The following is a 13,498-nucleotide window of genomic DNA, read 5'->3' on the forward strand; positions in this document are numbered from 1 at the left end:
TATAGTACTTGGTAATATTTTGGAACATTTACACATCTCTAAGTGTATACAAGCTAAAATAATCTAAACTTGAGGCGTTATGAGATATTATTAAGATTATTATACATGATACATAGACATTCAAATTGGAGTACAAACACTTTTGTAACGCAAGATACGGTGTTTCCCTAATAATAATTACACCTGTTGGTGTACATGCAATAAAACGCTTGTGCAGGTGTAGCTCATCCCAAACACCCTTTAGCGTAGTGGTGTAGCTTTTTCAAAACACCCCACAATTACACCTATTCAAGTGTTCAGTAGTCATGAATATCGGTTACACTTGTTATGTGTAGTTCTTTTAGTTGGTTACACTTAAAAAGGTATTACATTTAAAAAACGCTAGCTGTGGTGTAAAGTTTACACTTAATTAACACTGCTTATAGTTTTTTGATTACACCCATTTTCAACAGTATGCAATAAAATTTTTAAAATTCTGGCCTAAAGTGCGTTTAAGGTTACACAGGCTATAAAGCTTCAAAGATAAAAAAAAATATCGCAGCCCTTTGAGCTGCATCTAGATAAAGTCCAATGACACTATTTTTAGGCGGCTTGCCATTCGCCACATTCCCTGCTTTCCTTCAATTCTTGAGCTACCTGACACATAACACATGGTCCACAGCAGGACACAGCACAGAAATCTTTCATAACGGAACCCTGTTGAAAATTCATAAAATGCAAAATATTAGTTGACAGACTTGGTATAATTGGGAAATTTTCATACAAGAAGAAAAATATGGAAAAATAAACATATATACTGTACAAGTGCAATTCTTGTGTATTTTCTCGAATCTCACGTTATTGAATAAAAGAAGTCAGGACTTTGGTTGGTTGCTACTATTTCTATATTCTTTGGTTAACAAATAATGAACATGAATTTCAACATACAAATAATGTAACAAATATTGATATAACCGCCTAATGGTAAATAAGCTCTAATATGGATATGGGAATTGACATAAACGTGTGTCTCCAAATATCCAAATACAAGTAAATCAAGTCTGTCCTTCGGGATGTGATCTGAAGTTGGTTTCATTATGACGGGTTTGTAGAAAGACCCCCTCTTAACTGACTTGTTTGGGTCTATATATCTCCATGTATTACCTAGTGCACTAATCCTATAAGGGGTGTGTGTGTGGGGGGGGGGATTAAGGAGGATTAAGATCCATTAAAATATAGTTTACTGAATTAACTAAAACTGTGCGGATTAGTACGACGTATTAAACGTTAACTATTGGGTCGAAATTCACCATACGACAATACGTTGACTACATGGAATTTCTAGTTGATTTGAACGGGTCTTCAAAAACCTGTGATCTCCTATCATGTATTATTCGGTGGTTAGGTAAGGACCTTCCAAATGTAGCATTGGACGAATGAGTTCCACTGATTAAATATCCAGTGGATTTCAAATCACAGAGTGTTGGAACAATGGATTTTCTCTCTCCAGTTTTGCCAGATATTCTTAGAAATTCTTGATAGCTGGGTATACGACAAAAGTGAACTGTCTTTGGAGGAACCAATATGTTTTTGTTTTTTGGATTTTTTCCATTGAACCGCCATATTCAGTTTGTTGGATTTCTTGGAGATTCATGTTTACTTTACCTGTATTCCAAGACGTCCTCTGACGTAAGATCGAATTGGTAACAAGTAACCAGGGCAGCACCACCCAAGACAACAATGTTCATCAGCTTTGGTCACCATGTAGCAACCGTAACATTCAAAACAGAATGTCGACAGTAAGCCTTAAAATAAAGTTATACATTTTTCTTATCTTATACTGTACAGTAATTCTTGATTGTAATGTAGTGAAGGCACAAATAGCTGGGATTATAATGTCCAGATTGTGCGCGTACAGACCACGCGAATGTGTATGCGCGTGGAAGGGGGCAGTATTTTAGCTGTTAGAAAAAATATTGAAGATATTTTGCTATGCCTAACATTTATAGGTGGCGTTGATTTGTTTATAATTTATCGCCAACAGAGTATGCTGAATGCAGAAAAATAAGATGGCTACCTTGCCGCCGCCGTGATGGTTATGGGAGCAGTAGAATATTCATTACACGTCAACGAAGTCTTTGTTTCTTACTACTTATAGTTATAGCAACATTAATCTATGTTCCCCTAACCTTATTTTGATTATTTGATTATGCTATTTTGGATATCCAGTGTCGAGGGAAAATAAGGACTTCCAATTTAAGCTGCAATAAAAAAAATGTTAATCTTACATATAGGAAGATCATTAAAGCAGCCACCCAATCCATTTCTCCATTCTCTTTTGTTTCTTATTTGAACCCCTGGCTGTTGAACAACCACAGTTGTATGTGATGTATGATGTTGTGCATAACCTGGATTGCCATATGCATTTTGTTGATGGTTATACGTTTGGTTACCATATTGCTAAAAAAGAGTTTTAAAATGTATTTCTGTATCGTGATTTAACATGTTTTAATTTGTTGTTGCATCCCCCCTATGCTTTAATAAGAACCGTCGAATGGGCTCTGATAGCCTGGGACGAAATGGGAGTCGCTTAAATGGTGCTTTTTGGTGGAAACCAATACATTCCTGCTGGAGTTACATTTTAAAAATAAATTTGTCAGGATTGGAACCAAGCAAACATGTTCGTCAAGAATTATTTTACGATTAAATTCGTTATTTCTGGTTGGATACCTATCAATATTTATGTTTTAATCAATCAATCGACATTCTTTGTTGAGATAGTCGACGTCGGCAAAGTTTATCGATGGCTTAATTGGCTTTACGATACGACCTCATATTGATCAATATACAGCACATCCATCATTGTTTGGGGATCACGTGGCTAAGTGGGTAAGACGCTAGCTCGCTAGCCTGGAGGTCGGGTGTTCGATCCCTGCATTGGCCGAGAAAGTTCATCCAGATTTTCCGGCGTGGTTCTCCCTTGTCAGTGATGCAGGACGGAGGGGCTGACAAGGAAAGCTGTCTAGTCGTTCGGATGGGACGAAAAACCGAGGTCCCGTGTACACATTGGCGTGCACGTAAAAGATCCCTTGGCAGTTGGAATTCGATATAAGAGTAGGCCGTAGTGCCGCTGTCCGGGCACGATGTAAATGCGCGACATATACGAGCACCAAACGTTCCATGTCCGTTATCATCCGTTAAACGTCCACTGTATCCTCTCTGCATCCTCTGGGCATCCTCGCAACTCACATCCGCTCCAGATGAAAACGGAAAGAGGGAGGAAAGATAAGGTACATGGAACGTCTATACATCGTTTAGAGCACGGAAATAGAAAGGATGTAAGCGTATGCATCTCGTATATAAAGTTTTCAAAACGGACAAAGCGTTTGTATCTGGGATGTATCTGGTATATTGAAGGATCAGGCCCGGCGGAGTAGGGGGGCTGGGGGGGGGGGGGCTTGGCTAAAGACCCCCCCCCTCCCCCAATATTTTGGCCGCAAGTACCCTTTTCTCCAAGTTGTTGCACGCAAGTAAGTATTCTATTAAAAACAAAAAGGCTTGAATTTAACATAGAAGTGAGACTTCTAGAACGTAGACTTTCAGAAGAAGAAAACCCTGCTATGCTCTATACTGTTCCCAGAGTTAAGAGACCCGTGGTTGCGAGGGTCGCAATTAGATAACTGAACGGTCGATCTTTATTTTAAGTCCATCTCATGTCTGTTCTATCTATGATATATTAGGTAATTAGAAAAACGACGGGATAGAGTTTTATTTATACTCTTATCCATCAAATAATTCAATAAGCGGTTACATGCAAGATATGCCCACATTTTGTAAGAAATGGACGGGGAAGAGGTTAAAACAAAAGGGCTATCCTATCATTCAAGATCATTTGATCCTTAACATATTTAAGTTTCATCAGAATGGGATAACAATGGTAGCCCCCCCCCCCCCCAACACACACCTGGAGTGCCTACAAAATCCGTGCATATTTCAGATTTTGCGTGAAAAGCAGGGGCTATAGCTCTAGAATTTAAGGTCTGATGCTACCAAAGTCGAACTGATCCAAGAACTTTTGATCCTTAACAAACAGTTGAAGTTCATAGTACACAAACTTCATTCATATTTAACATTTTGTGTAAAAGGCAGGAGCAGATGCGCAAGCAAATGGAACCCACCCATGAACTAGTGATACTCTTTTTAAGTTTCATCTAAATCGGATAAAATTGTGACCTCTAGATGGTCCACAACCTGGGTATTACATGATTTTATTATACTATTTTCGAAAAGGGTAGTGGCTATTTGACAGGGAAGTTTCGGTCCGATTTTACGGAAATAATTATTGTGTAACGGTGATATATTTGAACAGTTTTGAAAATAGATACAAATTATGACCTCATGAGGACCCGTAAGCTAAAAGCGTGATATTTCCTACAATCAGGGGATCAGAATCCAGAAAGTTACGGTCCAATACGAGCCAATATCGAAGACACCCAGATCTATGGGATATAAATATATATTTTAAATTTCATCAAAATTGGATAAAAAAATTCGAACCGTTGGATGGTCTACAACCTGGGTATTACGATCAGATCCTAATGTTAAAGCTACTGGCAGATTTCGTCAAGGTCACGACATGTAAACAGGGTTGGGGCAAGTAATTGTTGCAGAGGATTGTGAGTTAGGGTAAGGGTTTGCGCTAGCCCTGTTTACATCTCGTGACATTGGCGAAATCTGCAGGTGGCCTTAATATTTAGATCTTAACTGAATATTATATGCTTTTAGGGGAGCGGCCATTTTGTCGGGCAGCGGGGTCTCATTTTCAGGAAATGTGAACTCAACCGTAATTATGGTGTAACGGTGATTTATTCGAATGCCTTTTAAATCGGATAAAAATTGTAACCTTTAGAGGGACCACAAGCTAAAAACGCGATTTAATCCAGGAAGTTACAATCAGATATGTGCGAATACGGAAAGGAACCAAACATACATTTTAAGTTTCATCAAAATTGGATGAAAATTGTGACCTCTAGAGTGTCCATAAACTAAAACTGTCATTTTTCGAACAATCAGAGGTCATAATCCATGACGTTACGATCCAATACATGCCAATTTCGAAAGAAACCGAGATTTTTGGGAGATAGACCTATATTTCAAGTATCGTCAATTTCGGATAAAAAAATTTTTGACCTGCTATAATTGAATGTTTTTTTTACAATCAAATAAAAACTGTTACTTCTACTGGGTCCACGGTTTGTAAAATCAGGGGCTATAATCCAGGAAATGACGGTCCTATATACGCAAATATCGAAAGGAACTGAGGTCTTTCGGTACTAAACGTACATTGTAAGTTCCATCATGCATTATGCATATATTTGTCAAGTTCAGCATAACAGGATTAAACCACCATAGATTGTGTTTTTGTGGTAAGGGAGTTAAAAATGAAATAAAATTTCAATTCATTGCTAAGTAATTTTATTAGCCAGAAATCGCTTAGAAAGCGTCTCCGACGATCTAGATCCCCAAGAGATCCCGGGGCCTAGGCGGCCCCTGGACCCTCGCCTAAGGACTTAGGATGGTAGCCCCCCCCCCCCCCAATCAAGAATTGCTTCTTCCGGCCCTGAGGGTGTCTGGAGTTTGCCTAACCCCTTCGGAGCTGTAAGCCACTTTCATCCGCTTTCATCCGCTAGGCTTCCGATGAACATCCATTTAACATCCCCGCTACATATTTCACACATTCGTTCTTTTCCGTTCTGTTTTCGCAAATTTTCGTCAATTTTGTCCATTTGTGGGGCGGATAAAAACAGATGGAGTCACCCCCGAAAGTTTGCTCGTCCGCTGTGTCCTTTTTGCATACGTTTTGTGTCAATCGGCCACTGGGACCGGGTCTTACCGTTTAGTGATGTAAACTGATAACACCCAACTAGTGTAGAACATTACACCAATTCTGATGGAAACTAGTTGCCACTTCCAGTAGTGTAACCTGTCTGATACACCACATTCGGATGAGTGTTGCACTCAGTGTAATGTTACACTTAAATAGTGTAGATTAAGCATTACCCCTCTAGAATATTTTGTAAATTACACTTCCATTTAATTATTACACCAACGCGAGTGTAATTTGCTTTGTTGGATATTTATTTGAAGCCAACAACTTAGCTAAGTTCAGAAAACTTGAAATTGGCTATAGGCCTCTATAATAATTAGTATAGGGCGTTTAGCCCGACCCAGATTAAATGTAGACATTAAATTCAAATATCCATCAGACTGATTCAAATTCAACTGCTGTTGGTCAATTAGACAATCTGTTTCAATTTACAATGAATATAATCACGAGGAAAAATAAATACCCATATCCATACAACGTAGCTGAATAATGTGGTTTATTCATTTATTAACCTCATATGAATTAAGAACAAGCCAACAGTGAGGCTGATGTCCCCCGCCGAAATAGGAAAATAATTAGAGGACACATATAAAAATCAAATTGCGTATCGCTCTGCTTACCCTGAGCAGAAAATGCTCATTATCAAACTTAGTCAAGGTATTACTGTAATGAAACTATACACCAAGTTTCATCAATCTCACTTAATTAGAACTAAAGTTATCGTGTCCCAAAGCATCAACCAATCAAATTGCTTATCTCTGCTTACCCTAAGCGGAAAATGCTCATCTTCGAACTCCATCAAGGCATTGACCTAATCAACACATACACCAAGTTTGAACATTCTAGCTCAATTAGGAAGAGAGTTATCGTGCCCCAAAGTATCAACCAATCAAATTGCTTATCTCTGCTTACCCTAAGCGGAAAATGCTCATCTTCGAACTCCATCAAGGCATTGACCTAATAAACACATACACCAAGTTTGAACATTCTAGCTCAATTAAAAGTTATCGTGTCCCAAAGCATCAACCAATCAAATTGCTTATCTCTGCTTACCCTAAGCGGAAAATGCTCATCTTCGAACTCCATCAAGGCATTAACCTAATCAACACATACACCAAGTTTGAACATTCTAGCCCAATTAGGAAGAGAGTTATCGTGTCCCAAAGCATCAACCAATCAAATTGCTTATCTCTGCTTACCCTAAGCGGAAAATGCTCATCTTCGAACTCCATCAAGGCATTGACCTAATAAACACATACACCAAGTTTGAACATTCTAGCTCAATTAGGAAGAGAGTTATTGTGTCCCAAAAAGTGTGACGGACAGACAGACGGACAGACAGACAGACAGACGGACGAACCCATTTTAATAGTCCCCTGCTTTCTTCGAAAGGCGGGGGACAAAAAATTAATTCAGATATAGTACTTAGTAATAATTTTGAACATTTACACGTCTTTAAGTGTATAGACTACACTAAAATAATCAATACTTGAGGCGTTATGAAATATCATTAGGATTATTATATGAGATTATTCTGGAAGACTTATATTCATTATGAGTAAACACTCTATAATGGGTTATTCTTGCGTTACTAATGCAGGTGTAAATGTAGTAAAACGCTTGTAGAGGTGTAGCTCATCCCAAACACCGTTTAGAGGATACAATTACACCTATCCTGGTGTTCAGTACTCATGAATATCGATTACACTTTTGCAACCCAATAAACGCTGTTCTAGGATTAATTCCCCAATAATAGTTGCACCCTTTGGGAGAGACAGAGATTTCAACGCCCACTCGATACAAACTAGGCCTTTTCAGGACCAACACATGGTTCAACTTTATTTCAATAATTTGCTTGCGCGTATGGGTCTTTAGCAGTGGGAGGAAACCGGAGGACCCGGAGAAAACCCACGAGGTTGGACCCTACTCCTTGTCACGTACAACCGGGGAATCGAAACCACGCCAGTTGACTCAATGACAGACCGTATGATAAAACGCGCACTTGCTAACCATTCGGCCATGCAGCATAACACTGGTAGTGATGTAGCTTATCCAAAACACCCCACAATTACACCTAGTCAGGTGTTCTCCGTAGTCATCAATATCGGTTACACTTGATGGGTGTAGTTCTTTTAGTTGGTTACCCTTGGAATGGTATTACATTCTAAAAACGCTAGCTTATAGTTTTTGATTACACCCATTTTTAACAGTGTATGGAATAAAATTTCTAGAATCCTGGCCCTAAAGTTACCCCAGGTTTCAGAGACGGGCTATAAAATTACAGACTGTTGATTATTATTTTAAAGAAGGTCCCTAGATATATAGCTAAAGTAGGTTGGGGTTGGGACACAGATTTCGAATTGTCTACGGGCCTGGTAATGATCACAATGCCATATTCTGAACAATTTATTAACAAATGTACTTACATCCGCCATTTTGAAATCTCTTAATACGTATTTAGAAACGATAAAACGGACTTTAGTGATGACAGTTACAGTTCTGCTTATATCCGATTGTTAGACACTGTTTGGGAAGACCGCACACTTTAGTTAATAAGTACGCACACACACACACACACACACACAGAGTACTAATGAAATTACTTATGTCGTTAATTTACACCGATAACTATGAAATTCCAATCGAATCACATACAGACATCGTGCAATGATGAATAACTGCCTTGTCTGTCATCTGAACACCTGTTACATGTAGGTTTACTGCCTTTTATATTAAATTAGTCAGGTATGTTACTATATTAAAGAAGACGTCCAGCTGTTGCTGATTTCAATGCTAACAACGATAACTCGATAAATTATTAAATAATACCTTTAACAGAGCTAAATCGCTAATATTTGGGACCTAGAAATAGACACAATGTATATAAACTGATTTATATTCAATCGTTTCCATTTTTACTCTAATTTCAAATCAGTTATGTTCGGCGAAATACGTCAGAGGTCTCAATCGAATGGTAATCTACGGTGGCCTTTTAGTGCCATACGTTGATTTATACCCTTTTCTTGTAATTTACCTCATAAATATTAGAAATCGCAGTGAAAACTATGATAAATAAAAAAAAAACAGGAAAAACATTTTCTCTGCGGTGTAAACTTTCTCTCCATGGTATAAAGTTTTCTTCGCGGTGTAAACCTTTTTTCCGCGGTGCACTCCTTTTCCCCGTGGTGGTAAATCACATGATTTCTCCGTGGAAAAAAGTTTCCACCACGGAGAAAATTTTACACCGCGGAGAAAACTTTACACCGCGGAGAAAATGTTTACACCACAGAGAAAAGGTTTACACCGCGGAGAAACTTTATAAGGCGGAGAAAAGGTTTACATCGCGGAGAAAAGGTTTACACCGCGGAGAAAAGGTTTACAAAGCGCAGAAAAGGTTGACACCGCGCAGAAAAGGATTACAACGCGGAGAATAGGTTTACACCGCAGAAAAAAAGATTTACACTGCGGGGAAAACTTTACACAGCTTAAGGATTAAAATTAATGAGATAATATTTGATAAAATTAAATGATGCGTTTAATAAAAAGATGATGAAATACATATCAATTCTCCTAAAATAACGATTATTACATATTACAAAACAATGAATATAATACTAGTAAACACGTCCTATAATAAATAATCTGAAAAGATAATGTTTATAGATTATCACTATTATAGCGAATCTCATTAAAATATTGAATGTTATCATACCAATCTATAGAAATATAAATAATACTGTTATTGAGTATTATATGACCGTTGTTTATCAGTAGCGGACAGTAGCGAGTCTAGAAGCTGTGAAAGAGGTGGGGGTCTCAAATCTAGGGCATCATTTACAACTCCCCAAAATGAATGTTAACAAAATACTGGCTAAAACACTGAGTACCCCGGTAGAACATAGATAATGTTGCCGATAATGTTCATGAAGCAACGACTGCGAGTTTTACATCTAGCTGTTGCTAGATTAGTTTAAATTTCCCAAACTTTTAGGTACGCTATCTCGTTTTATCACGGACGTAATAAAACACATAAAGGAATTGGTGGGTTTACGCCTTTGAGAGCTTTTTGTTTAGTTGCAAAACTCGGAGAAAAGCAAAGTAAAGCAACCTTACTTGGGTCAATTTCCTGGCATTCTAGGCCATTACTGGGAGCATATGTTTGTGATCAGTGAACAAGTGGATAATATAAGGTACAGAATCTCCAGATCTGTCTGTTTTGTGAGAGTTTGTACATTTGTGCAGTCTGTCGCCCCGCGACCCACGTACTAGTGATATTATAATATATACTAATCCCCTACAATTAAAGAGGAATATAGTTAAATCGTTAAGTGTAACACTTTATCATCATTTTACCTGTAAACGTGGACTTTTATACGGGAAGCGTTGTTTGTTTTCAAAAGGGTAAGAACAACCTGTCCCCTACATGATTATTATCACTGGCATATATGAGGCTTAAATTCTATAACCTGAAGGTACTATAAATTCAACGTAAATATATAAATTTAACACATAGATATATAAAAAGACATTTATTCCAATAATTATAAAATAATAAAAGAAATAAAATTAAACATTTTAAAGTCCAACATGAATTGATATAAATTTCTACTTTACCCTACTTTCACAGAATTCTTTTTCTCTCATTTTCTTAAACTGGTTTATTATCCAACATATTAAACATAATTATATATATAGAAATGGTGAAATTTAAAAAAAACAGTGAGCAAATTAGTCGGACATAAGACTTGTCTAACTTGTATATTTGTCCAGCAAATACACTACCGAACTGAGTCGGATGCTAATTCCATTATTTCATGTTGACCTTTGACTGCATTGGAAGCAATAACCAGAGACAAATTCTCTTTAGGGATTGGCAAGGGTCAATATGAACTACCTATACAGGAAATCAATCAGAACCAGGAATTTTATTTATAAAAAAAATCTTATTACTAAAAAAAACCTTGATAGATTATGTAATTGGTAAATCCAGATTTGTTATTCTGTATGAAAGAATCACACAAATATATTTTGGTTGTATTTTAATGACTTAGCCTGTTTGCAATGGAAGCAGACTAGTCTAACATGATGAACCATGGCTGGTTCCGCTTTTTATTGTTAGCAAAAACATCAGGGAAAATCTTTGGTTTCATTTTGAATCCATTAATTACTGATTCGTCTTAATTAATAATAATTAATGAATACAATCAGGTGTTGATATGTCTATAATTACAATTATTGCAAAAAAATAATTTTAATTAAAATGTTAAATAAAATGTTATATATATATATATATATATTAAGGTTAAGAAAACAAAAAAAATAAAAATAACATAAGTAGATAAACATACAAAACAGGGTGTAAATGTTAAACATGCCTTTCAATATAATAATTCTAGTATGGTGCAAAAAATGAAACATTTGAATTCACAGAAGTTATCTCCCCCTTTATTACCTAATTCTGTTCATACCCTGCAAAATTTGTAGTCCTAAAATTATGCATACTTGCCACTTCTAAGCCCAGAAAACAAAATAAATATATATGCGTGATATTAGTTATCAGGCACGGTGAATAAATTTTCAGGGGAGGTAACTTTGCTAATAAAATAATCTAAAGTGGGAATGTGAGTATATGTGTTTAGTAACTACTGATTAGCATTAAGTTACAGTTGCTTACAAGCAGTGAGTAATACATGTGTCATGGGTTCTTCACAGAACAGTGCTTGGAGGGATTTTAAAGGTGTTGAATAAGCAAGGATTTGGAGGAACAAGTCTATGTGCTAGTGTATCTTTGAAATATAGAGTGAACTAGCCAAATATCTCTCAAATGACTATCAAGGTGGCCTAACTAAGTTTCATAACAGAAGAAACAATATATAAATATGAAAGTTAAAAAAGTTCTTCATTGCTCAGTTACTAAGAGAAGTTAAAAGCTTTATTGCTCAGTTACTAGGAAAAGTTCTTCATTACTCAGTTACTAGGAAAAGTTAGGACTAGCTCAGTTACTAGGAAAAGTTAGGACTATACTCTAACGGATAATCTTCACAGCTACAAAAATCAATTTTTAAAAACCACAAACATGCCACACTTAATTTAAGATTGCTTCAGATTAGGGACCTTATTCACGAAAACTTTTATGAAAGCAGCCTTTCCATTGGTTAAGAGCTTATATTTGTGCTAGAATCTTAACCATCAACCAATGAAAAGGCTGTAACAATAAAAAAAATTATGAATAAAGGACCAGAACTACTATTTGAAAACACAAAATAAACCAATATTACTGACTGATTACAAACTTCACCATTTTATAAGATACAGTAGTACTTATTATGACACTAACACATTCTAGAATTTAACTAAAAATTGATTCAAGAAGCTTTCATCACTACAAGATGGACCATATTCTTTAATTTCATGGATTTACATGTATATCATATTAAATAATTTTTCATGTTCCCTTGTTTTTTTGTTTGCTATTAATACTATTTATGTTTACTGTAACTACTAATATCACTTTTAATACTTTTAATTTATTTTTACCCTTTAATATAGTATGTTTATTTATTACAAATTAATGAATACCTTAAATGCTTTCAATGTATTGTGCGCTCAAGAAGGTGGTTGTATATATTGCTTCTTACAACTCCACACAACTTTGATATTATCCAACTTCCACAAGTCAATACAACTGAATTCCCCCCACCCCCTTTTACAACTTGGGTCGTTTTTCAACTTCCACAACTCAATGAAATTGGATTTTTTTTCGATTCAACCTATTCACAACTTAATGCCGTAACTATTAAAGGTCATTCCATGTAGGCAATCAGACGCTGAAACAATAATGATTTAAATATTGTATTAACTCTCACCATTTTGATTCAGTTAAGTGACCACATGCCAATATTATAATACCATCCAGTTTAGTTATTTGTTGAGTTGTAAGTCATCATACAAACATACACCCACCTTAACACTCTTACCCCTATTTGGGCTAGACATTACATCTAACCATGTAAAAACAAGAATAAAACAATTTGATATGTGAAAGTAACCCTACTACATATCATACCACAAATCTCCATTATGTCTTGTGTATAACTTTACCTGAATCTAATAAATAATAATGCTAGTAATAATTAGTAATAAAATATTATCAATACTCTTAGAAACCTGAATAGCTCCACTCCTCTAAGAACTTAATAAGACAAAAATTTGCTTTCATAGCTTAAAGGCTCAATACCACTCTTGTAACTGAATAATATGTCCCAATCTTTATTCTGGTCAACAAATTGTACTATTTTACAATATTCCAATTAATTGATTATACAAATTTCATCTTAACACACCTAATTTAAAAAAATTGGAAAAATTCAACTAAATGATTTGAAAAGCCTGACGTAAAGCTTTTCAAATGTGACTTGGATTTAAAAATATTTTTGAACCCTTTGGACCAGTAAAATAGGATTTAATGGATAATTTACACAACAGGTAGGACACTAACACATCTAGTACTTAGAATAAGGCTATTTTTTTATTTTCTGGAGCTGTCAAGCCAGCAAGAGTGTTATTGTCCCTTTAAGCATGTTTTTGCCGTGGTGGAACTCATATCCCATCTCATTGGCTAGAATCTATTGA

General features: G+C 36.0%; 1 long non-coding RNA gene across 1 annotated transcript; it reads right to left on the reverse strand.

Moving 5' to 3' along the window:
• Positions 1-8,565, reverse strand: LOC126832655 (uncharacterized). The gene is made up of 4 exons (XR_007684795.2): positions 8,293-8,565; positions 2,268-2,439; positions 1,645-1,784; positions 1-696 (listed from the first exon to the last, which is right to left on the reverse strand). It is a non-coding gene; the product is annotated as an uncharacterized LOC126832655 (long non-coding RNA).
• Positions 8,566-13,498: the final 4,933 nt, after the last annotated feature.

This window comes from Patella vulgata, chromosome 9, assembly GCF_932274485.2.
Source record: "Patella vulgata chromosome 9, xgPatVulg1.2, whole genome shotgun sequence".
NCBI classification, from domain to species: Eukaryota; Metazoa; Mollusca; class Gastropoda; family Patellidae; genus Patella; species Patella vulgata.